Source organism: Meleagris gallopavo, chromosome Z, assembly GCF_905368555.1.
Source record: "Meleagris gallopavo chromosome Z, MGAL_WU_HG_1.1, whole genome shotgun sequence".
In the NCBI taxonomy this organism is placed as follows: domain Eukaryota; kingdom Metazoa; phylum Chordata; class Aves; order Galliformes; family Phasianidae; genus Meleagris; species Meleagris gallopavo.
Window position 1 is genome coordinate 12,629,135 of NC_139435.1, and position 27,269 is coordinate 12,656,403.

The window sequence follows — 27,269 nt, forward strand, 5'->3', positions numbered from 1 at the left end:
CTTGGACATTGATTAAACCTAGGCACAAGGGTCTGATAAACCGGAAATGACCGCACCACTAGGGACAGCGTATTGCAACATGCAGACAGACAAGGGAATGGGAAGTAGAAGAAATAAGACAGTTCCTTAGTAACTTCTCTTTCTCCTCCCATACCTCCTCCTACAGCTGCCAGAAAGCTTCCCAAGTTCTTAAAGTTGCAGATCTTGTGCAGAATTCTTTCCTATCTCTCCCATAGGCATTTTCCTAAAACTTATGGTTTTCATTTCAATACAGAAACAAAACTTTATACGTTTATTAAAACCTCATCTTCTTCGTGAAATATAGGTCTTTGTATTATGGCTATTCATGCAACACAGAGTTATCAGCCAGTATGGTGTGAATACTTATACTGAGGTATCGGATTAAGATACTGAACATGTGCTCACATAAAGCACCAGCTGTTTTTAGACAGTAATGATTTCATGCTTCCTCTTATGTAGGTACACTTCCATGCTGATCAAATCTGTACCACCTCACAGATATTAATCTAATGATAATCAAAAATACCCAAGGAATGTAAGACAGTAAAGGGATGGGTTTCATTATGTGTTCACTTGGGCTAATTTGTGACAAAACAGGTATACACACAACATGTGGGAATACTTCCATATCTCAGCTTTCTACATCTTCCTTATGTTGTAGTCCCTTTCTTTTTCAGCTAGTGGAAAGTAATGACTATCTACCAGAACTGCTTGTGACATCAAAATATTCTTACATCACAGAAGTGAGCATTATGGAAAATCTAAGTATCTCCCTGGCAGTCTGTGCTATCATGTAGTTAGTTAATTTTTTGCATGGCTAGATGACCAGCTTGTGGTAACTAAATGTGCAATGTTAGCAATATTCAATATCTCTGAGTTCATATTGTTCTGAAAATCTGTGCTACCACTTTTAGTTCCAGTGTCCAATTAGATTTCAGGAATATGCAAGTAGAAAAAATATAACTGAATTATGAAAGCTAAAAAGCTCACTTAAGATAATAATGTATTTATGGGCCCTGTTGTCCTTGACTGTTTGTGGCATATAAATTTCCCTTCAGACAGAATATATGGCATAAATCTGTCTAGATGTGTTAGTGGTCTCTTTGATGCATGATTACTTTCAGAAATATCTGGGATAGATCACACATATCTGTATTGTAGCAAAACTATGTCTTAAAGGCATGATCTGCTTCTGAGAAGTTGGTGTTACACCTTTACTCACTGGACTAGTCCATGTTTGGACAGATCTTTTTACTTTTTTAAATTGAACTACTGATATGTTCAAGACTGGTCGTAACAGGTGTTAAATAATAAGTTCTTTTTCTACAGGATCAACTGTCATAGAATCATAGAATTGCTTCAGTTGGAAGGGACCTTAAAGAGCATCTAATTCCAAACTCTCTGCTGTGGACAGCATTGCCACCCACCAAATAAGCCTGCTCATGGCCCCATCCAATTTGGCTATGAATCCCTCCAGGAATGGCATCCGCAGCTTCTCACCATCCTCTGAGTAAAGAATTTCTTCCTAACATCTAACATGAATCTCTACTTTTAGTTTAAAGCCATTCCTCCTTGTCCAGTCAGTATTAGACTGTAAGCAGTCTGTCTCCCTCCTGCTTACAAGCTCCCCTCAAGTTCTGGGATGTTTCCCCTGAGCCTTCTCCAATCTGAACAAGCCCAACATCTTCAGCCTTTCTTCATAGGAGAGATGTTCCAGTCATGTGATCATGAACCTGATCCAGCAGCTCTGTATCTTGTGCCAGGGGCTCAAGGCTTGACACCTGAGCAGAGGCAGGCAATTCCCTCCCTCTCCCTGCTGGCCACCTCTCTTTTGATGCAGCCAGGGATACTGTTTTCCAACTTTTTTTCCACCAGGACCCTTCAAGTCCACTCAGTAGGGCTGCTCTCAACTAGTTCTTCTTCCAGCCTGCACGCATACATGGGATAGTCCTGATGCAACTGCAACACCTTGCACTTGATTTTGTTGAACCTCATTAGGTTCATGTGGGCCAACTTTTCAAGCTTATCCAGATCCCTATGGATGGCATCCCTTCCTGCTGTATCAACTGCACTGTTCAGCATGGTGTCATCAGCCAACTTGCTCAGGTTACAAGAATAATCAATCCCACTGCCTATGTTGTTGATAAGGATGATGAAGAGCACCAGTTCTAACATGGATCCCCTGGGAACACAATTCATGATCCACCTCCACTTGGACATAGATAGATCTATTGAAGCTACTGATTTCAACCCATCCAAAAAATTCTTTATCCATCAAATAGTCCAGCCTTCAAATTCATATTTCTCCAATGTAGAGATAAAAATATTGTGTGGGAACATGTCAAAGGCCTTGCACAAGTCCAGATAGATGAAATCAGTTGTCCTTTTGTCAACCAGAGCTGTCCTTTCATCATAGCAGGTCTCCAGGTTGGTCAGGCATGATATGCTTTAAGTGAAGTCATACTAGCTGTCTTGGATCATGTCCTTGTCTTATACGTACCTTAATATATCTTCCAGGAGAATCTGCTCTATGATGTTCCTGCCTCCTCTGCTTGATTTTTTACGAAGGGGGACAGAGAGCTCTTTTGGTCTCAGAAAGTTGTCCTTAAAGAGCTGCCATCTCTGTTCTGATCCTAATCCTAAATCCCTAAGGATAATTTCCCAGAGGATTTAATCCAACAATTCCTTAAACAGCCTGAAGTTTGCTCTCCTAAAGTTCCGGATCCTGACTCTGCTCTTTGCCACGCATATGTATATATATACATATGTATGTAGCATGCATGCATTATTTGTAGCATAACCTATATGAAAGAATAAGTTTCTCTAGTTTTGGAAATTAAATCATCACTATTGCCTCCAGTTTTCCATAAATGTCTCAGCCTTGCCCAATCCTCTTCACACAGCAGCAAGAGTCTATTAACTCATAGTAAATAATAATGTATCCCATGGACATTCTTGTATAGTGTTCGTTCATTGTACTTAAAGAATGTATGTACTATCTATAACACGCTGTTCAACAAAAGTCTTTTTTTGTTGGTTTAATTTTGAAGTAGATTTCATCCACCTACAGTATGGGTTAGTGCTGAAATTTGTGTGTAACAGTCACTCCATACCAGGGAGAGAGGTCTCAGGGTGAGACTGATGATCTGAAAGCCACAGTGCTTCTGGAGCACTTACAGGAATTTGATGAATGCATCTCCCCAGTGCTCTTCTGCGTAAACTTGCTTCTTACCCTGGAGGCAACTTGAGTATCTCTAACACAGCTGAAATACATGATTTGCCTTTCCAGTAAATGCCTTGGGGCAAAAATCCTCTAAGGGAACTGAATGTCACTTTTAAGGAGGCCACAGTTAATTTCTCCAGGGGTGTAGCAAAGTGACTCTGTTCACTTAGCATGTGACTCCCAACTCCCAAAATAGATGCCTATGTTTTTTTCTTCAAAAAAGGATAAAATTGTTTTGTTTTAGTTTTTGCTTTCTTATAAAACATCTCCAGAAGAGGATGTAGCATCAGCCATTCCACCCATAACTAGGCAGTCTTTCATAATATGCAAAATTTCCAGATATTGTCTCCTCTGATTGCCAGGCATCAGACTCATCTCTTGTTTTGTAGGAACTGTTAAGTGAAGAGAAATGGATACACTGGGTTTAATCTTGTCCAGTGAAACCACAGAGCAATGAAGCTGCATGGAGAAGTAATGCTCTCGAAGCTCTGAGTTGGCAGAAAGGGTATCTGTTTGTTGTAGAAAAGTTGGGTTTAACATTTCCCATGTTCAGAGAAAGAATTGGAGGAGCTTTCTGCCTGAGTTCTCTAAACACTGAGACTTTGGCTAAAATGAATCTCTACCCAACATCATTCTGGCTGTGTTCAGAGTCAGATTTTCTGCTGTTTTAAGACTATACCTAGGTTAGGATAGTTGCACGCAGTACCAAGACTCTAGGCTTAGGGAAAAGTGCTGAATGAGTCTGATCATTCAAGACAATAGTTCTAGGCATGCTGAAGAGCAGAACCATAAGTGCCTGGAGTGTGTTCTTGCAAATAAAAATAGATCAATTACAGATTTTAGTTGGTTCTTCATTTGGCAGTAGCTAAGTATGGTTTTTGAGGAAACCAGTTTTGGCACTGGAGCTTCCCTCTGTGGAGAAGAAAGTGCAAAGCAGATGTCCTACACACTACCTAATGGCTCCAGTCTGGCTTCCCAAATTGATATAGTTGGCACATGCTAAAATGCCTCCAATTTATATTGGGCATTCACAGCCTCTCTGGTGTTTCCTAGAGATGTCATGGTTCCTGGACATAGCAGAATGCTTACAGTGAGTCCCACCTTTTGTGAACACCAGAAAAAGGAAGGGCAAGTGGGACTTGTTAGAGTTGATGTCTAATGTGACTGATTCCTGTCAAACTTCTTTTATTGCTGCCTTTGTCTTGGAAGGCTGAGCTCATGTCAGTGGCCTGTGGCCTGGTGAGTAGAAGGTCTGGTACCTCTGAAAGACAGGTTGTTATGCAAGATAACTGCTTGTGTGTGAGAAGTAAGTCAGACATTAGATGCGCTGCTTGTCTGCAGCCCATCTGATCAACATAAGCTGTATGTACATGTCCAGATTTTACATGTCAGACAGCCGAGGCAAATACAAATAATCCACAGATTCTGCCAGTCAATCCATCAGCTGCAAAGATAATTAGGGCAGCTGAAGTTCACTTTGGAACAAAGGTGCTACAAAGCTACAAGTGCTTGCTTGCAGTTGTCATGAACTGACAGTTTTGTTGTTGGCAAGGCTTGAGTTCACTTTAGTGCATAGCTCCATGCCATTTCCCATTCAAGTTATTCCATGGAGAAATACATTACTGAGATATTTTAAGCCTGGCTGCTGGACTATTACTACTAAAAAATCCAAGAATTAGAGCTTAATATAATGTAGCTCATTCTTTCCAATTAGGATTGTGATATAAAAGGATTTAATTTATGATTTGGGATCAATTCTGTGGCTTTGGAAAGAGCGAATTCCCCCTGAAAGGACAAATTCTGAACTCAATTTGGAATCTATTGTCTGTTAGGAGAAACGAACATCAGCTAATAGCTATATGAATTCATGTGTCAGACAGCTTAAATCATTACGAATAACATAAACTACATCAACGTTACTGATATAAAAAATAATCTCTTCTAGTATTGTTTACTTTTAATATTGTTTTACTTTTAGTGTGCCCTTGTCAGAGACAATTATTCCCGGCTCAGCAAAAATATTTTTTTCTAACGAGTGATCAGACTAGCAAATGACTTATTTACATCAGACGGTTTGTATTTGCAGAAAATGTCTTAAGAGAGCTCTTTAAACGCAAATGTATTCTGCAAAAAGGAAACAGCAGAAGCATCCTGTGTTTCTCTATGGTTCAGCATTACTCATTGCCAACACAAACGCAATATACTTTGAAAGCTATGTTTTCTTATTCTTACGCTGTGCCTTTTGAAGTTACATTGAGCAGACCTGCTTGGTATCGAAGTCCTCCATATAGGCTGGTGATATGAATTTGGATGTTTTTTCTTCCTTGTTTGTCCTTGGAAAAGCGATTGCAAAACGTTTATCTAGCTATCAGTCTTACATGTAAAGAAAGGGACATGATAACCCTTTTTTTCATCTTTTCAGGAACTGAGAAGAACACCATAACATTCAGGTAGTAAATAACAGTGTAAGAAATCATTTACACACAGAAGTGGCTAATGGCTGAAAAGTGTTTCTTCCATGTGTGCTGCTTGTTTTAGTTAGAACATATTTTGAAATACGCTTTCAAGAACCTTCAAGGATGGATATGTTTTTGATGTTGCAAGAATCCTTCGTGGCTGCCCTTTGCACAAGAACTCGATGTATTATTGATGGTGGGAAATCCTTGCTTCTGAGAAAGTCTTGAAAGGACATTTGAAGTATGGTTGTTTTTGTTCTTCTTTTTTTTTTTTTTTGAAATTAGAGTTTAGGTTATATGAACATCTCTGTCAGAAAAGGGGGGTTTCAGAAAAGAGATTAGGTTGCCTCATTTTCAGTGGCATTTTTCCATTGTTTTGCTAGCTTAATTCTGTTGAAATGATCCATATGACATCCAAGAAACAAAATAGCTGAACAAACTGAGTAATCAATAAAGATTTAGATTTATATTATATACAAGTAAAATTATCTCTAGTGAGTTTGGCAGTATTCTCAATGGTGGTTAGATGGATTCAGGGGTTCAAAATTAAAGGCAAATCCTGTTGTGTTTTATCTTTTCAGATTTAAATATTGATTTTTAAAATTGTGACCATCACAGCTAGTGTCTATTCAAAATAATAAGGTGATTATTTGGGTTGCAAATTAGCTTATTTGATTTTGGCTTTGTCAGAAACTAAAAATATTTTTCCTTGCATTGATTTTCCAGTCATCTAAAACTGTCATAGGTCTACTGCTACCTTTTCTCTTACTATTTATGTATAACTATTAAATGACTATAAGTTTTAAAAAATTCTCTCAAAATTATACCTGTGACATTAGGCTATTATTTTAGGGAAAAAACATAATATACAGCAAGCATACATCCAGGTTTATTTACAAACTGCTACAACTCTATGTATTTCAACAGACTATTTCTAGATTAGCACCACTCTAATCTGGAGGATGTTGGAGGTCCTAACTAACATAAAGTTTTATGGATCACCAGAATTCATTGTCCCTTGAGGCAAATATTAACCTTGGTTTCATTCTGCACTAATATTTACTTTGTAAATCAATAAACCTTGATGTTAATCACTTGACTTAAAAGCCAGTGTCTGTTGAACACCTCATGCTACATATCATCACTGTCAGGAGTAAAATTAAGGCCTCCTTTTTATTTAAATGCTGTGATGACATGTCTTTCTGTGATGCTAACAAATATTTGAAGAGCTTATTTCCAATTACAAGTAGGATTCACTAGCAATATTATTATTACACCAATGTCTAGAATTGATAGAACATGATGGAACAAAGATACACATGGGGAACTGTTGGTGTGGTTTAAAGATTGCCATGTTTAACAGCTCCTGGAGGCTCTTTAAGAAGTGTTTGTTAGGGTAGATTCATCTTAGTGTCTGTAGCTTCCATATACTTTCTTTAGAGTCCAGAGAAGCAGACATTTCTTTCCATGGCAAGTTGCATCCTTAATGAACAACTCAGAAGCAACCATGTCAGTTTAGCTTTCACTTACTGATATGGAGGGCACTGTGGTGGCTCAGTGTACTAGGCTGCCCTTGCTTTTGCAAGTTCTCCCTTCTTCCAGACATCTCAATCTGTCAAAGATACTGACTCCAGCATCACCACCAAATAAGCCAAGAACACTCCTGCAAAATATTCAGATTCATGACTTGTGTAAGCAACAGTACTCAGCTACCAGCCAGCTCGTCCTTTACTATAAGTAGTTAAAAAATTATTACAAGAGAACAGCCTATGTTTCAAGCTTCACAATTTAGGCTAGAAAAATGCAACAAGAAATGGGACATTTATAGCCCTACAAATGCGAAAGAAAACTGATTAGAGAGTTACAAAGAAATGCAAACGTTTACTCAACTTTAGAGTCTCTCCTGCTTTAACTATCTCCTTCGAATTACGTTTATCATTCTTTCAAGACCAGATTATGAAAGGTAACTGGATGCTGTCTCCCATTTTTTATAGGGGACCTCCCTCTGCCCCTCCCTTCCCCTGTCCCTCCCCCTCCCCTTCCCACTCCCCTTCTCCCTCCCTTCTCCCCTCCCTCCCCTGCCCTCTCTTCCCCCCCTCCCTTTCTTCTCCCACTTCCTCCTTCCCTTCCCTTCCCTCCCTTCCCTTCCCTTCCTCCTTCCCTTCCCTTCCCTTCCCTTCCCTTCCCTTCCCTTCCCTTCCCTTCCCTTCCCTTCCCTTCCCTTCCCTTCCCTTCCCTTCCCTTCCCTTCCCTTCCCTTCCCTTCCCTCCTCCCTTCCCTTCCCTTCCCTTCCTCCCTTCCCTTCCCTTCCCTTCCCTTCCTCCCTTCCCTTCCTTCCCTCTCCCCCTCTCTTCATTCTCTATCTCTCCTCTTCCTTTTCTCCATCCGTCCCTTTCTCTCTCTCTCCAGGCTCACATAAGTACGGCTGTTAGAAATAATACAAAATTTGCTTCTAAATATCTAAAAAGGGATTCTTTCCAGTAGACAGGAGGAAGAGCTGCCTAAGGGACATGTTGTGCCAGCTCTCCTAAGACATTCCTTGTGACTTTTCAGTAACCAGCATAATAATGTGGTTCAATAACATCGAATGAACTAAGGTAAATATCGCTGTTCAACACTCTTTTCACTGAAGCACAGAATCTATTTCATCTATTTCCTCAAGTGGAGGAGGAAAAGGCAAGCAAGAGGACTAGCTGAATATTCCTGACAAGCTTTGCTTAAGCTTGTGACTGGTTCTGCTATTCAGGTCCCTTGGCATTTGTTTGTGGGTTATGATAGACCACAGGGGCTTAATTATTAGCACCAGAGCATATGTTTGCTGGATGACTAGATGGGAAATGTAAGTGAAAAACTAAAAATATATCAATTAGTACATTTTTCTTACCATGGGATCCTCTAACAGATATGGCACACATTGCAGGCTAGAATCAGAACCGGCTGTGGCATCTTCAGTCAGAGAAAGACGAAGAAATAGAAAGAAGTCAGAAAATGTTGGTGGCCCTACCATTTGGTGCTCAGTGTTCAGCTTCAGCTGAAAGAGAGGGAGGTATTGAACATAACCAAACATATCTGACCTCTGCTTATTTCCCAGGTGAAGACCTGGCAGTGAGAGACAGCGGTGGTGGGAAGTAACCTCACAGCTCCTGGAATGTTCCTCAGGGAAAGCATAGGGGGCTGAAAGGACAGAGGGGCCTGGTAGGGCTGGCCTTGGAGCTGGGAGGGAGCCTGAGCTCTGCACATCCCATCAAAGCCCTGACCACTCTCACCACACTAGTTGCAAGCAGCCTTCACCATCCTCCTCTGTCCTGGCCTCTTGCATGCACAGCTTTTCTTGGCTGGCCATGTTCCTGTGTGGTTAATGCTGGGGAGTAGGTTGCTGGTGAGTAGGTTTTTCTTGGCTGCTGTCACTCAGTAATTAGATCTTGACCCTACTGCCTTGACACACTTCTCGCCTTGATCAGCAAAGACCTGATAGAGGTGTATTTAACAGCTGAAACACAACGTGCTCAGATCTGTTTATCTGGGTTTGAGTAGATTTTTTTGGGTAAGAGCAGAACTTTTCCTATGGCTGGGAAAATATTTTCCTCTGTGCCCTTGTTTCATTTTATTACTTTATATTTATTATCATTTAAAATCTCAAGCGTCATGGGCAGGTACTGAGGAAAGTTCTTCGGGTTCTGAAGGTCTCTGCAATAATATTGATCTCTTCCAGACCTTTTTGCTCTGAACCTCCCACAAACTTTCAGTCCTTTTGTGCTTGCTTCCCCTCCGTTCCTGGAGGCATCTTGATGCAGCTAAGTTAAACACTGTCACAACTAGGACAGATAGTTTTAAGTTAAGGCTGACCCAAGTTTTGGTACTGTGATTGACTGTGGTCCTGAGGCAGGGTGAGGAAGTGTGTCACAGCACTTGAAACTCGAGTGAAAGCTGTGCCTTCATCATATAGAAACGAAAGCTTCCAGGGTGAAGTCTGCATGACTGCATGAGGACAGACTCTTCAGGAGGGTCTGTTGCGATAGTACAGGGGAAAATGGTTTCAAACTAAAACAGGAGATGCTACTGAGATTGTGACTGGGGACGATAACGTTGAATCCCTTTGGGTAAAGTTCAGAAGAAGGGCTGACAAGACAGGCACCCGGGTGGGCGTCTGTTATAGACCTCCAAACCAGGATGAAGAATCAGATGAGGTATTCTATAAGCAGCTGGCATGAGCTGCACAGTCGCCTGCCCTTGTCCTCAAGGGGGACTTTAACTTCCCTGACATATGCTGGGAGTACAGCACAGCACAGAAGAAGCAGTCTAGGAGGTTTCTGGAATGCATAGAGGATAACTTCCTGATGCAGTTGATCAGAGAGCCCACAAGGGGAACTGCCCCATTAGACCTGCTGTTCACAAACAGGGAAGGTCTGGTGGGAGATGTGGAGGTTGGAGGCTGTCTTGGACAGAGTGACCATGAAATGATAGATTTCTTGATTCATGGTGGAGCCTGGAAGGGGAATAGTAAAACTGCTACCTTGGACTTCAGGAGGGCGGACTTTGAATTGTTCAAGAGACTAATAGGGGGAGTCCCCTGGCATTCAGTCTTAGCGAGTAAAGGGGTCCAAGAAAGCTGGTTGCTCTTCAAGAAGGAAGTCTAAAGGGTGCAGGAGCAGGCAGTCCTCCTGAGCTGCAAAATGAGCCGGTGGGGAAGAAGACCGGCGTGGATGAATAGGGAGCTATTCTTGAGGCTCCGGGAGAAAAAGAGAATCTACTCTAGCCTGTGGAAAGAGGGACAGGCAACTCAGAATGAATATAAGGAAGTCGTTAGGATGTGTAGAGGTGAAATCAGAAAGGCAAAAAGCTAGCTTGAATTTAATCTGGCCACTGGGGTGAAAAGGAATAAGAAACTCTTTTATAAATGTATTAACAGTAAGAGGAGGAAAAAGGAGAATATCCACTCTTTGCTGGAATAGGCTGGGAATGTGACCACTGAGGATAAGGAAAAGGCAGAGGTTCTGAATGCCTTCTTTACGTCTGTCTTTAAAAGTCAGACCAGTTATCCTCAGGATACTCCTCTCTCTGACCTGGTAGTCTCGGCTGGGGAGCACACTAACCCCCCTGTGATTCTGGAAGAAACAATCAGAGACCTACTACTCCAACTGGACTGCCACAAGTCTATGGGGCCAGATGAGATCCACCCGAGAGTGCTGAGCGAGCTGGCGGAGGTGATAGCCGAGCCGCTTTCCATCATCTATCAGCACTCCTTGTTGACTGGTGAGGTCCCAGAAGACTGGAGGCTTGCCAATGTGACTCCCATTTACAAGAAAGGTCGTAAGAAGGATCCGGGGAACTACAGGCCTGTTAGCCTGACCTCGGTGCCAGGGAAGGTTATGGAGCAGATTGTCTTGAGGGAGATCATGCGGCATGTGCGGGATGACCGGGGGATCAGGCCTAGCCAGCATGGGTTCATGAAGGGCAGGTCCTGTTTGACCAACCTGATCTCCTTCTATGATCTAGTGACCCATCTGGTGGATGATGGAAAGGCTGTTGATGTGGTCTACCTAGACTTCAGCAAAGCCTTTGACACTGTCTCCCACAGTATTCTGCTGCAGAAGCTGGCAGCCCGAGGCTTGGATGGGTACACTCTTGGCTGGGTAAGGAGCTGGCTGGAAGGCTGGGCTCAGAGAGTGGTGGTGAATGGAGTTAAGTCCAGCTGGCAACCGGTCATGAGTGGTGTTCCCCAAGGGTCGGTGCTGGGGCCTGTCCTCTTCAATATCTTTACTGATGACCTGGATGAGGGCATCGAGTGCACCCTCAGTAAATTCGCAGATGATACCAAATTGGCTGGAAGTGTGGATCTGCCTGGGGGTAGCGAGGCCATACAGAGGGATCTGGACAGGCTGGAGAGTTGGGCGGAAGCCAACAGGATGAGGTTTAACAAGAGCAAATGCCGGGTCCTGCACTTCGGCCACAACAACCCCAGGCGACACTACAGGCTTGGGGCGTTGTGGCTGGAGGACTGCGTAGAGGAAATGGACCTGGGGGTATTGATTGATGCTCGGCTGAACATGAGCCGACAGTGTGCCCAGGTGGCCAAGAAGGCCAATGGCATCCTGGCTTGCATCAGAAACAGTGTTGCCAGCAGGAGCAGAGAGGTGATTGCTCCCCTGTACTCAGCACTAGTGAGGCCGCACCCTGAGTACTGCGTCCAGTTTTGGGCCCCTCACTGCAAGAAAGACATTGAGGCCCTGGAACGTGTTCAAAGGAGGGCAACAAAGCTGGTGAGGGGTCTGGAGCACAGGCCATATGAGGAGAGGCTGAAGGAGCTGGGAATGTTCAGCCTGGAGAAGAGGAGGCTCAGGGGAGACCTCATTGCTCTCTGTAACTTCCTGAAGGGAGGTTGTAGTGAGCTAGGGGGCGGCCTCTTCTCTCGTGTCATCAGTGATAGGACCAGAGGGAATGGTTTCAAGCTACGGCAGGGGACATTCAAGCTGGACATTAGGAAGTATTACTTTTTAGAAAGGGTGGTCAGGCACTGGAATGGACTGCCCAGGGAGGTGGTGGAGTCGCCGATCCTGGGGGTGTTCAAGGAAAGACTGGATGTTGTGTTGAGGGACATGGTTTAGTGGGAGCTATTGGTGATAGGTGGATGGTTGGACTGGATGATCTTGTAGGTCTTTTCCAACCTTGATGATTCTATGATTCTATGATTCCATGAGATTTAGACTGAATATAAGGAAAAAGTTCTTTGCAGTAAGGGTGTTGAGACACCCAGAGAGGTAACAGATGCTCCATCCTTGGAGACATACATTGTCAGGCTTGACCAGGCTCTGAACACTCTGATCTAACTGCAGATGTCTCTGAGTAGAGGAATTGGACTGGATGATCTGTAAGTGACCCTTCCAACTTAAACAATTCTATGATCCTATGGCAAACTTTCTAACTTGACCCCTCTGCAGGTGTTGTTTCAGCTAGAAACTTGCCCTGTGAAGTTCTGGGCACCCAGGGAAATGCACAACTGGGTCTCAGCCTCCCTTTTGAAATCTTTCAACTTACCATGCCATCTGTGTCACTTCAGCTCACCTTCAACACTCTAAGACCATGTCCCACTTCAAATCATTATGTGGCAAGGTAACATATTGGTAGCTGGATGCCGTGTGCTGCTGTTGACAAGATCACACTAATGCTAAATAGGCTCAAGAAATAAGGAAATGTTATCCCTGGTAGATCCTTGTTTGTCTGCAGTATTGCACAGTTTTCCTGTCTTGCCTGATCATTTAATCTTTCCCTCAACCTTTTCTCTGTTAGTGCTGATCAAGCAAAAACACCCAGACTGTCAGAAAGAGGAAGCCACTATTATTTACATTAAATTTTGACCAAGTGAACGCCCTGATAAATCAGGTCATGGAGGACACAGATCCTGCTCTGTATTTCTTGTGGGTTCTCTGTTTTGTTATGAATGACATTTACAAATGTACTGCCCTTTCTACACATAAATATCTCTCTAAGCACACTAGACTAGTTCAAATGAATGTCAGCAATTCTCTTATGAGGCAGTATTTACCACAAGATGGAGGAGATGCTGGAGATTTAAATGCTACTTCTTAATATCCCATTGGCTATTAATAACTGCTATGCCATATTTCAAATACTTACATGTAGCAGCAGAAAGGTGACAGGGACTTCTCAAAACAACAACAACAACAACAAAATAAAATAAAAGTTCAAAGTATCACTCACCAGCAAACTATCAGTTGGAAGGTAGTTGATTTTTCTAACCCCATCTCTGATCCAATTACAATTTTTCATCTGTGTGTAGACAATGGTGAACAAAACCTCTGTAGAAATGTCAAGAGTGAGGAGGTTATTAGCTTAATTTTAATTACTGTCTATCAGTCTTAGAAAACCACAGTAACCTGATAAATTAAATGAAAGCTCTGACGGTAGGAGTTTAGGTGGGCTTTAAAGAAATGAGGTTTTTTAAACAGAGGCGTTGAGATTAGCAGTCCTTCCCAGCACCTAGTAGGGTGAGGTGAGCTGCATGGCCATGCACTGGCACTGTGCCCAGCGGTGCATGGTGCCACTCCATGAGAACTCAGCCTCACCCTCATCTTCATCCTCATTCTCAGTGTCATCCTCAACCTCATCTTCATTCTTATCCTAGCTCTTGTTTTCATCTTCATCCTCATCCTCAACATCATCCTCATCCTTGTCTTCATCTCCTCACCCTTCATTGGAACAGGTTGCCCAAGGAGGTTGTGGATGCCCCATCCCTGGAGACATTCAAGGCCAGGCTGGATGTGGCTCTGGGCAGCCTGGTCTGGTGGTTGGTGACCCTGCACCCAGCGGGGAGGTTGAAACTCAATGATCTTTGTGGTCCTTTTCAGCCCAGCCTATGATTCTTTGATTCTATGAAAACAGCAACCTCATTTGCCAAAGGAATAATGAGAAATGTTGTGACAGAATTAGGCCTTTAGAGTTTCAGTTAAATGCTCATCAAGTTCTTCACTACACAGATAGTTGCTGCATATATGTCCTGTCCTAATACTTAAATATATCTTAATTAGGTTTGCATATCATAAGTGTGTTTATTTTTAAGAAAATAATATTTTGTCTTTCAGTTATTCAAGATTGTTACTAAATTAACAACATAGACCCCATATTTTCTCTTCTGTTGAGCAGAACTGAGATCAGGGACCACAGAAGTACTAGTGCCAAGAATATAATGCCTGAGCTGCTTGAAGCCCCTGACCCAGAAGTAGCATACAACTGAGCTGAGCCACCTGTAAGTCTCATTTGGCTGTTTACTTAGTGACCTTTGACTGGCAGGAAGTGCAGAATAACCTATTTAGCATTTGTAAAGTCTCATTCACCTCTTAGGAGGAACAGCAGCAGGGGGCTAAGTTGATGACAAGATTAAAATATGAGAACTGGACATAGGGAAAATATCTAACCTGCTGAAATCTATGTCACAGTCTGTATGAACCTATGATGAATTGCATCAAAGTATTCTTGATGCAACATTCACACTAGAACAGTGATAAAGAATGCTCTTCCTTCTTTGTCCGATTCTGGTAAATGATTTGGCTTTAGCTGAGGCCACAGATGAGACTACAGGGTAAATCCCAGTCACTGGGGAGAGATGAGGCAGTGTTAGATCCTGGGAGTTTTTTTCTATAGGTGGTCCCTCCATCCCAGAGTTGTCATAGGCCCTGTTAGGGAGAGCTCCAATTGCTGGCTTTCTTATCAACCAAAAGACAATGAAAAAAACCTTTTCCATTCCTTCAGAGAATGGTGTGCAGAACTTTAAACAAGCAAGTGTTTAAAGAAAAAGGGGATTAAAACACATCTTGTAATTTTTAATAAAGATATATTGTATATGCAGTCTGTTTGCGTGAAGGAAAGTCTTTAATTACATAACAATAATTTTATGTAGAACACTTTTTTCACAGCACAGTGCCTGTGCTGAATGAAAGATCTGAAGAATGATTATTTCTGTGCATAGGTGAGTAGACAGCTGTGCTAAACAAACAAGTACTCCTCTCCATTATGCTTATCACTATAGCATCACAAATACAGTTTGGAACTGCATCATGGATAAATGAAAGCTTCCTTTATAGCAGTGCTCGTTAATGGAGTGTGGATTCTTCAAATATATAACTGAGCTTTCCTTTTTATTTTGAAAACAGATATTCTGATAAAATGCAGAAATAATTTCAAAGTTATTCCTTTAACTTTTCTAAAAGTAGTCGTGCAGTGGTGATGGCAGCAGGAGCACCAGAACCAACTGCAAGTCACAGAATCACAGAATCACAGAATCATACGGGTGGAAGAGACCTCCAGAGATCATCGAGTCCAACCCCCCTGCCAAAGCAGGTTCTCTACACCAGGTCACACAAGTAGGTGTCCAGGTGGATCTTGAATATCTCCAGAGAAGGAGACTCCACAACCTCCCTGGGAGTACCAGTACTCCGTCACCCTCACTGTAAAGAAAGTCACTCACTGGGATTAATGTTATGTTCATCCATTGGGATTAATGTGTTCCAAACAATGATGTGCTATTATTTGACCCTCAAATTTAATTCTTGGATACTCTCTGCATTTATTTTTCTTGATTTTTCAAATCTTGTTCAATTTTGCAGCCCTTGGGGATCAGTATAAAACCTACATCTCTGCTGCAATGAGAGTTATAATTGTGTCATTTTAGGATTTTCTAGAAATCAGCACATGACAGTAAAACCTGAGGGATGTTTTATACATATAGACCCTCTATGTTGGGTTCATAATTCCCAGACTATTCTCAAAGAGGCAATATTAAGCAGTTTCTTAGGAGAACAAACATTTGCATAGTGCGCATAGAAAGCAGTCTGTGATTTCAGAAGATGAAGTCTTTGGCAATTATACTAATTTAATTATACCAGTTAATACATCACCCCTTCAGATGTTCCAACACAACAGTTTGTGCAGCTGCTGATGAATCAGACCAACGAGATCATCAGCTTCAGAAAACACAGTTTTTTGGGAGAGTTTCTAAAAATGGGATCTGTTTATAAGCTGGTTCACAGTGTCTTATGACACTGCAACACAAAAAGCTGTGCCAGCATAACTGGCACAGGGTGGGAAGGATTAGAGTATTTTACACTGGTATTGCTGAGAAGACTTTTGTCTTTTTACTGATAAAATGTTGACCTTGTCCTTTGCAGTCACATAATGAATTGTAAAAGGCACTGTAAGTCCTATATGCAGAATGTAAAGATTGAACAAACAAAAGCTATTAGAATGTACACTTACTGTTTTTTTTTTTCTTTTATTGCCTCATTTAGTTTGTTGCTGTTGTGCATATTCAGATTCAGAGTTTCAACACCACATTTACACCTTTGTACTTTAGCACCAACATCTACATCCCGCACTTATTTCTGTCCAGAGCTGGTGTCTTATTCCTGACAGCATGTCCCAGACATGTTATATTTGTCATTATAGACAGCTAAGAGCTTGTAAAGGTCTCATGTTTTTCCATTCCCCCAGCATCTTAGTGACAGACACAGACAGCAGCATTCCAGCCTACGGGGTAACTGTCGGTACAGTTACAACAGAGATCTGTAACCTGCATTCCAAGTGCAGCAAGTTTTAGGATTAGCCCAGAGAATATCCCCAGATTTTGTGTAAGCCATTCAGTCTACAAGGTATTAGTTTTTCTTAAAACTCATCGTGGTGGACCAAGCATTACTCCAAGGCAGGCTGTCTCAAATACGTAAGCCCACGGTTGTGACACTAATCTTGTGGAGTCACAGCAGCACAGATTTAAAAATCCAATTTTCTGTTTCAGATACATGTAGTTCTGCATCAAACAGCTGGTTTTGCACACATGCACACACAAACATATACAGACTCTTCATTCTTTTTGTATCTGAAGTCTAATTGGCTTCTTTGGAAGAAATTATACTATATATATATGACCTGTTTGCCATGGTAGCTATGCAAGTGGTTTCCACTTCAGCTACAGACATCAAATGAATTCTGCTTTCAAACACAGGTGTTGGTGAACCCTCTTGAGTCATTAAGCCTTCCTTGCCTTTCATAATGTGTCCAGAGATACAGAATATCCTAACACATGCTGCTCTTCACTGCTTTTCTCTGTTCTCTTTTGTCCTAGTTGTTATCTATTGCATTTTATTTGGGCTAAACAGGCTGAGAGATATACTAGGTCAGGAAGTTTCCCCTTCCAAAAAAACAAACAAAAAAAAAAAACAAACCAACCAAAACATTGCAATTCCTTTCTTTCTATCAGTAGAAAAATGTAAACATAATTTGGTTTCAACACTGGGGATCAGAGGCTGCAGTACTAAGCTTATCATCTGTTTCTGAGTTTGCTCAAGTCTCTTCAGCATGTAAAAAAATGAGCAGAACTGCACCTACCTTCCAAAATCTTTTAACTTGAGAACAGTATATGAAAAAAGAAAGAAAAAATGCTTCCAGAAAAAGAAGATGGAAAAATCAAAGCTGAGGCTGAAATCTTTAAAAAATATTAGAACATTTCCTTAACCAAAATAAACGTGAGCATTTTCTTTCCAGTTCTAGATGCATTCATAATGTATACTTAAATAAAGAGCATATGGGGTTTGCTTCATTCTCTTAAATATTTCCACTATGCTCTGAATGAAGTGTCAAGCTCTATAATGAATTGATTTGTTCTTTAGATAGTGTTGGACAGGCTCATGTTTCCCTGAACTCAATGTGTGTGGGAGGCTCAACTTTTCAGCGATGTTTAACTTCTTCCATGATAGGGGCCCAGTTTCTGCTTTAGGTACTACGTGAGCTACTTTTAATATACATTTTAAGTTTTAAGCAAAGCATTCTTTTTGTGAATCTGGTTATTTATCAGCCTAATTCCTACACACTTTGGAAACAAACTATCAGGGCAGCAAAAAAGTGTTCACATTTCAAATATGCTTTAGTGCAAAACAGTGGTAAAGAATTTCTTTTTCCTTTTTTTCTCTTTCTTCCTTTCTTTATTTTATTTTTCCCCTTGCTCTTCCTTCCTCCCTTCCTTCCTCCCTTCCTTCCTTCCTTCCTTCCTTTCTTCCTTCCTTCCTTCCTTCCTTCCTTCCTTCCTTCCTTCCTTCCTTCCTTCCTTCCTTCCTTCCTTCCTTTCTCTCTTTCTTTCTTTCTCTCTTTCTTTCTTTCTTTCTTTCTCCCTCTCTCTCTCTCTCTTTCTCTCTTTCTCTCTCTCCCTCTCTCTTTCTCTCTTTTTCTCTTTCTTTCCCTCTTTCCCTCTTTTTCTCTCTTTCTCTCTTTCTCTCTGTATCTCTTTTCCTAAAGCTAGTTAGTGCAGTATTAGGTAGGTCACTCTGGCCGCATTCCCAGAATTTAACAGTGGGGGCCTTGTGGAATGCTAAACGATGTGTATAACAGCATTCAGGCTCTCTGTGAGCCAATCCGTCAAAACATTTGCTGCTTTGAAAATGTGTTCTTCAAAAAATGGGCATATGGAACTTATTAGACTGTTTGGTGGAGTTCAGGCAGCAGAGCCCAAGAGAAGCATAAAAACATTTGAGGACACAATTCTACCTTAAGGTAATGGGATCTCTAAACTGTTCTTTTGCAATCAAAAACATACAAAATACAGGCGAGAAACATCCTGAATGGAGACGTTTGACATTCCAAACAGTCACAAGACCCTAAGTAAAGAACTTGTAATAGTAGTAAAACAGTAGTGGCTTGATTGCAGCAATGGCTGATACGTTTGGTTTGCTCTCTTTGCAGAGTGTATTGATTCTTGGATCTCTGACAGTTTAAGTTGAAGTGATATCAAGGAGCTCTGACTCACGATTTCACTGCAATGGATTCCTGGGTCTCTAATGCATTGGCAGAGAGGATCAATCAGTCTCCTTAGAGATGAAAAAAGACAGTGTTGTGGAAAAGAGGAAAAAATAAACTGCCATTTTCCAGCACCTGCTTGTACCTTCTCCCAGGGACTCTTCATCTCTGCGGCACAGGGATCACAAATGGATGCTAAAATGAACAGGGCTTCCCCTTTACAGTATTAAACAATACTGCAAACTGCAAATACTCAATTCTGAGTTTGGCAGCCACAGTAAGAGATAGAACTGAGGAAAGCAGGAGGGGGGTGGAGTAACCCACATCAACCCTGCACTCTGTCCTTTCCTCCCTTCTGCCCTGCCAACCCTCTAAGTGTGCAGCTGTGATCTGTGTAAGCTCTTCGTTATGCCACACTGCAACCCTTGATCATTATGGCAAAGAATTAAAAGGACACCCTGTTCTTATGTAGAGGCCTCTTTGCCAGTTGACATTCATGTAGCCTCTTTTATATCACTGTGTGTTACGGGTCAACGTAGTATTTATGAAATTCTGAACAAGTTTTTCCACCCTGTAAAAGACGGGAATCTCAGCTTTTGGACTTTGTTTTGTTGATGTATCTGTATTCAAGGATTGTTCTCTTGCTGTGTGGCTGTAGTGCAAGTGAGTCAAAAAATGATACTGAGACTTTTTTTTTTTTTTTTTCTGGACAAATCGGATTAAACATGGACTGTTATCTTTGAGTAAGTTTGGTCCTATTTGCTGATATACTCTAGACTGGTCTTTGCTATCCCAGTGTTCGGATCAAGAGCTGAGTTGCACAACAGGCTCTGACTGTTGCTGACATTGCAGAAGTGATGGACAGTTGCACAGAATATTGTGCTATCAAGTGATGCCACTGATATCATTGACATACCTGCAAGTCCTACGTCCCATCTTCTTACATTGGCTTGAAGCATTTCTGACCTTCGCTTCTCTTCCTGCTGTGCCTCACTTTTAGTGTAATGCAATTCTTCCTTCAGGGAAGGACACTGCTGTGCATGTAGCCTTTTTAATCCTGGAGAAGAGGAAAAATGAAGGGGCTAGAGATTAGCTGCTCTTCTGTTTCTATGCCCTAGCAGGCACCTTGCCTCTCATTCCCTTGAGGAATGCCTGGCTGCATCCAATGGGGTGCACTCAACAATCCACAGGGAGGGATCCTGGCATTGCTAGTGCTAATTTTCAACCATTACAAATGAGAAAAGCATCCTAGAAAATAGACATCAGCCTGAAACATCTCCACCTCTATTTGCAGCCCCCTGGAAATCTCAGTGACCCTTGTCCAACTCAGACTTTATTTGTTATTATTATTATTATCAGGAATTCAAATGGCAGTACCCCTATCTACAGCAAATAAATGCTTTATGGTTTTGTTATGCAAAGATCCTTGAAATAAGCTTGTTATGCAAAGATCCTTGAAATGTGGCATCCAGCAGAAACTTTCCTTTTTACTTTATTCCAGTATTTGGTAGAGATTCCTGGGACAGAAAAGCCTTCTGGGACCTGGACACTGCTGTATGATTGGAAAATTTTGAAACAGGAAATTGCCTGTAATGGCCTTGTGGTTGCCTCCATGGGCTGCAAAGAATAAGTGAATCAACTTAAATGGTAGGTATGTTCTCAAACTCCTTTGTCACTGAATTTTCCTATTTGAGGGAAACCAATCTGCCATCTTCAAGAGCTAAATTTTCATATGGCAGAGACATGATACTGGAACCATAGATCTGGAGCCTGGGTAATATTTTTGATTGTGGGGCAGGAATGTAAGAAAATAACCTTAAAAGTGTCTAGTTAGAAACTTCAGAAGTGCTGTGCTTTGGCCTTCTGCCACTCCTTTTGAAGTCAGGGACTTCTCCCATTGTGTTAGATTTTAACAGAGTCAGAACAATGTCAAACTCCTTAAAAAATCCCACCCAACATTCGGTGCACAGCTTCATTGAGCCAGAAAATTTTGGTGCTGGAAATCATCATGGGATTCTGTAACACCAGAGGTGGACTCCCAGTTCCTTTCATGTCAGCCCTGTCCCTGCAGGAGATCTTTGATTCTCTTCCTGATGCCGCAAGAGTAGTATGGTGCCAGACCCCCTGCTACTTCTTTCTATTCATCCCCTCATGGCAAAATATGAAAGAAAAATGGAAGCAGCATTATGCCCATCACCTGCACTGGCTGTAAGTCAGTGCGTGTGGCAGTGTCATGCAAGAAGGTCCCTTTTTTTCTGCCATCTTCCTTCTCTTTTCTGATGTGTACCATTGTAATTCCCAACTGCTCATGGTCTTGTGTATGAGCTTTTTCAGGAAGGTTAGTCATGTCATGCAGAACTAGCTTCTGTCTTCTTGGCTGCGTTTGTTCTGCTTGCTCTTCCTTGTGCTATGGCAGAGTATGGTATTTGGCCTTAGCTCACCACCTTAAGGACAGGTTTCTTTTGTTACAGGTTCTTGGTCAAGGCATCCAGCAATAACACTCCAGCTAACGTTCCTTATCAAGTTTTATGAAACCTTTAAACTGAACTAGGCCTTCCTAAGTCTCACTTGTTTGTTGCTCAAGATTAATTCCTGGAGTATCTAAACTTATGAAATGTTTGATATTGAGATCTGTCCGTGGTTCATGTTTCTGTTGTGGTTGATATCTATTGAGCCATTAAGTTTTATTCTTTATTCTCTGAAGTTATTTTATTTATAAAATTGTAATTTATTTTACTTCGGTATTCTGCAGCCATTTCCTAAGGGAATTATGCCTGGAAAAATTAGAAGAATGAGCCATGTAAGTCCATGACAGAAGCTATAAAATAAACATTATACCATGTGTGGGGTAACATTTTTTACTGCAAGTGGCTGCTCTCACTTTCTGGCATTTATACACATGGCCATCTGTTTGAAGGCTGTTTGAAGTGGCTGTATTCCAGCATTTATGTAACTTGCCTGTTGAAAGGAAATGACATCATTTAGTTTCCTGAAGAATATTACCAATGCCAGAACTGAGGAAATAAAATCTACAATAAATAGAATATGTATTTTAAAATCTTTTTTGTCTGTTACAGTAGATCACCTCTCCTTACTGATCTGAACATGTTTTTAAAGCAATGGTAAGCCCAGGAAACCTCATCCATTTCAGAGGCATTTTGATATTCATTACTAGTAGTAGACTGCAAGTCACTGTGATCTGAATGTTTGCTGAAGTGAGATCCTTCGAGACAGAACTGAAGAAACACAAGGGCAAAATGTGTAGTTTTCCCTGAATGAGCCTCCACTGGAAAGTATAACTATAAACTAACAAGCACTCCAACTTCATAGTTAGACTAGGTGAAGATTCATCACTTTCAGGTGACCACGATAGGGCAGCAGCTATTTGTCATACCTGGAAAAAAACATGGAACTCTATTAATAGTAGTTAATCAGTTTATTACAAACACATAATAAGGTTCATATTGCGAGAAAGTTTACATTTATTAGAACCTGCATAAATAACTTATATGTTCTGAGACATTTGTTTTAAATCTTTTTAAAGATATAAAGGTCTTTAGCTGGTGATTTCAGCGGAGCCATGTTAAGCCATTACATGCAGGCTTCCTCCTACTCTGTCTAGCCAAAAACTTTTCAGACGATAGACCATTTCTTGACTGATGACTCCTGTTTTATTGCATGCTTTTCAATAGAAGTAAGTTGTCAAACAAAATACGGACCACAGGATCACCCAGCCAGTAGTCCAAATAAAGTAATAAGGTCTTTTACTTTATATAGAGTTTTGAATGGAGTTTGCATTTCAATTCCCTTGTGTGAAAAATATTGCAAAGTAGACAAGCCATATCCCAGGTACAGAAAGGCAATCTTTCATCATGAGTTTGATCATACTGCTGATGGTATCATTTCCAATCACTTTTACAGTTTCAAGGTACTTTATGTTTAACCCTATTATGAACTAACGACAAACAAGTTTCATTTTACAAGTTTTGTTATTTCCCACGATTGACAGTTGTTTATAAAAATACTCATTTGATACAATTAACTCCATTCCATAAACAGCAGTGTAGACGGACTTGAATTTAAGACGATTTATTAAAAGCAGATTTGAGCTGCCTATTTTTCATATTCCTTTACTTCTGAATGTTTTTCATAACGAAGACATTATTCTTGTCAAAAGGAAATGGAAACAAAGAGAAGAGTTGGCTAATGATAGGACAAGGGGGAATGGTTTTAAACTCAAGGAGGGAAGGTTTAGATTGAATGTCAGAAGAAGTTCTTTACAGAGAGAGTGGTGAAATGCTGGAACAGGCTGCCCAGAGAGGCTGTGGATGCCGCATCCCTGGAGGTGTTCAAACCCAGGTTGAATGGAGCTCTGGGCAACTTGGTCTAGTACAAGATCTGGAGGTTGGTGGCCCTGCCTGTGGCAGGGGACAGTTGGAACTTGATGATGCTTCAGGTCCCTTCCAACCCAAGCCATTCTATTATTCTACAATTCTATGATTCTATGATAGTGACAATTCTTAATAGTTTATGAAATTCATATAATCTGCTATTTTATATTTATGGCTGGCTCTTGATATTCTCCAGAATACGTTGAAACTCAAGATGCTCACTCATGTGCAAACCAGAATAAAAAATACTGCAAAACTTTTTGCCTATCTAAAGAAAGTAAATCTACTTAATATAAATATGCCCGCTAACTGGAGCTATTGGTTAATGAAGCTATGGTTTTATATTATAATTGTAATAGGAAAGTCTAATTTAGTCAGTAAAGAGGGAAACAAAAGAACTTATTTCCATCTGATTAACTGTACAGCCTGTCCAAGATGAATAAATAAAACTTGATTATTAAATCCCAATTTTAGTGATGGCTTTTTATTTTTATGTATCAGCTCACAGCAGAAGTTGAGACACTTCTCTAGATGAGTACATATAAATAAATCTAATCATGTAAATTGACTTCATAAATGTAGATATTTGTTTAAATTAAAGCCTAACTGAACTTTACAAAGTCATGGAATTGTTATTAGACATGCTGAAGGTCACAATGTTTTCAAGAGCAATCATCCAATGGATTAGAAAGGAACAGCTTTAAATCCATTATTTGAAACTAATATGAAAAATATGGTAATTATTACAGTGCATTTACTGTTACAGATTTTTAACACTGGAGTAATGCAGTAAAATTAACATCCTTTGCAGGTGCAAACTGTATTCAAATAATCTGAAAGGGAGTTGCTCAAATCACTTAATTCCACAGTTTAGACGTGTGGTCATATTATAGGTGTGAGGGAATGTTTGAAAGTACAAACTCAGGCTTGACCAAATCCTTAGGAACAAATAGATGGCTACATATCACAGAATCACAGAATCTCCAAGGTTGGAAAAGACCTTCAAGATCATCCAGTCCAACCATCCACCTATCACCAATAGTACTCACTAAACCATGTCCCTCAACACAACGTCCAAACGTTCCTTGAATGCCTCCAGGGTCGGTGACTCCACCACTTCCCTGAGCAGCCCATTCCAGTGCCTGATCACTCTTTCAGACAAGCAATATTTCCTAACGTCCAGCCTGAATCTCTCCTGGCGCAGCTTGAAGCCATTCCCCGTAGTCCTATCACCAGTTACATGAGAGAAGAGGCTGAACCCCCAGCTCACTACAACCTCTCTTCAGGTAGTTGTGGTGAGCAGTAAGGTCTCCTCTGAGCCTCCTCTTCTCCAGACTGAACAATCCCAGTTCCTTCAGCCGCTCCTCATAAGGCCTGTGCTCCAGACCACCCACCAGTTTTGTTGCCCTTCTTTGAACCCACTCTAGAGCATCAATGTCTTTCTTGCAGTGAGGAGCCCAAAACTGGACACATACTCGAAGTGCGGCCTCATCAGAGCTGAGTACAGAGGGACAATCACTTCCCTGCTCCTGCTGGCAACACCATTCCTGATTCAAGCCAAGATGCCATTGGCCTTCTTGGCCACCCAGCCACACTGCTGGCTCATGTTCAGCCCAGCATCAATCAACACCTCAAGTCCATTTCCTCTACGCAGTCTTCCAGCCACTCTGCCCCAAGCCTGTAGCGTTGCTGGGGTTGTTGTGGCCAAAGTGCAGGACCCGGCATTTGGCCTTGTTGAAACTCATCCCATTGGCTTCAACTTCAACCCAGCTATCTAGCCTGTCCAGATCCCTTTGCAGGGCCTTGCTACCCCCAGGCAAATCAACACTTCCAGTGAACTTGGTGTCATCTGGAAACTTACTGAGGGTGCACTCAGTGCCGTCATCCAGGTGATCAATAAAGATATTGAAGAGAACAGGCCCCAGCACCGACCCCTGGGAAACATCACCCATGGCTGGTTGCCAGCTGGATTTAGCTCCATTCACTATCAATCTGAAAAGCTCTGCTTTTCCTCACAGATATAAACCAGGTATATACTTGTTGGGTAGCTTGTGAGACTGAAATGTCGCACATGAACAATTATATAAGAAATAAAAAGTCTTTCAAAGACACTTGTTCAAAGAACTATAATCTGTATCAGGCAGATAGACTTTAATTACTTATTTTCAGATTCTTCTTGGTCCATACAGAGGACAGACATAGGATTCATTTTTGCGGGGGGGAGGGGGGGTAGGGGGGAGGTAATATGAATAATGTGAACCATATTTTTAGTCCCTAGATGTGCACTGCATGATCTTACATCAATCACATAATTTTGTGATTGCAGAAGTTGCACAAGTTTTAGCCCTGCTTTCATGGTGACTCAATCAAGCTGTGACAGCTAACTAAAGAACTGCAGAGGACATGATTTTTCGAATAAATCAGTTTCATAACTACACAAAACAAAATATTTTCAAGAAAAAGAAGTGCTCTTTCTTCTTCTACAGAGCAGATGGAGCTCTGTATTTATATAGTTAAATACTATATAAATGTTTGTAATACCTACTTGTACTATGAGCTACTGCAACATGCTGGCAGAGATACTTGTTACTGTGTGGGACATTTCCAACTTCAAAGTTAGCCTTATGTGACCTTTTTCTTCTTTAATACATTTTTTACTATCGAGAGCATCAACAAAGTAGTGCACCTAGAAAAACAAAGAAGTGTAGTCATTGTAGCTGTGTAAACAGTTAAGTAACATCAAGGCAGGATCCAGAGGGCCCCTTTTTGTGCACATGTGCAGAGCACTTGGTTGGTAACTATAACTGCTCTGCTCCACACTGTTGTCCACATAAGCTTGCAGACTGTTAAACTTTGTGAATTGGTTTACCCCCTCCCATGTTGTATCACTGTAAGTATTTCAACTCTGCTCATGGCAAAGGGATTGGAACTAGGTGGTCTTTAAGGTCCTCTACAACCTGAGACATTCTATAATTCTGTATCACTGTTTTCCATGAGGTCTCAGGCATTTGTACATCTGTCCTAAAAGTAGTAAGAATCAGAGGGAAAAAATAGTTCCTTGCTTCGCTATGTAACATACCAAAGTACTTAGCCAATCAGCTTTTCTTAAAAATCAGTGTTCTCCCTGGAGATAAATAATTTATTCTTAGACAGCCAACAAAATGACAAATGAGTCATTAATTCCATGATTGTCCTGGTTTTGGTGTCTAACAACATGGGGAAATGATTGAACTCCACTGGTCCAGGTTGGGTGCCTAATTATCGATGTATCTTATGTAGGTTGCTTTTTTTTTTTCTTAACAACAATTCTGTAGACTTTCTTGAAGTTTGAAGAAGTCAGCTTGCATTTCTGAAAGTTCCTGTGATGGGAAGCAGACACTTCTAAAGTGATGATGGTTCAAATTTATTTTGGGAATCTTACGGTTTTCTATGCTACCAGCTGTGATGTGGAGTCTCAAAACCCCGAATCAACAGGTGAGCTGGCAGGAACACTACAGGCTTCCAAAAATTCTTCTAATATTTTTGGCAGGAATTGAGGTTCTTGAAAACTTATGCCATTAAAAAAAAAAAAAAAAAAAAAAAAGAGCCATTTATGTGTCCCTAGGATTTCCATTTGTTCTTCCAGAGCAACTGCTTTGAATTGCAAAAGCAGAAAATATTCTGGATTTTCTGATGGAGTCACATCTGCTCTCATTATTATGGTTGTGGTCACAGGCTGAGTAGCAATATAAGCAGGGCTTTATTCACCCTAAATCCTCAGAAAGGATATGTTTGAAACATGAAAATCTATTTCACAGGAAACAGCCTTATTCAGGCACTTACTCCTAATAATGTCAGAAGTTTACAGGTAGAATGAATTAATCCTTTATCTAAAAATGTGGA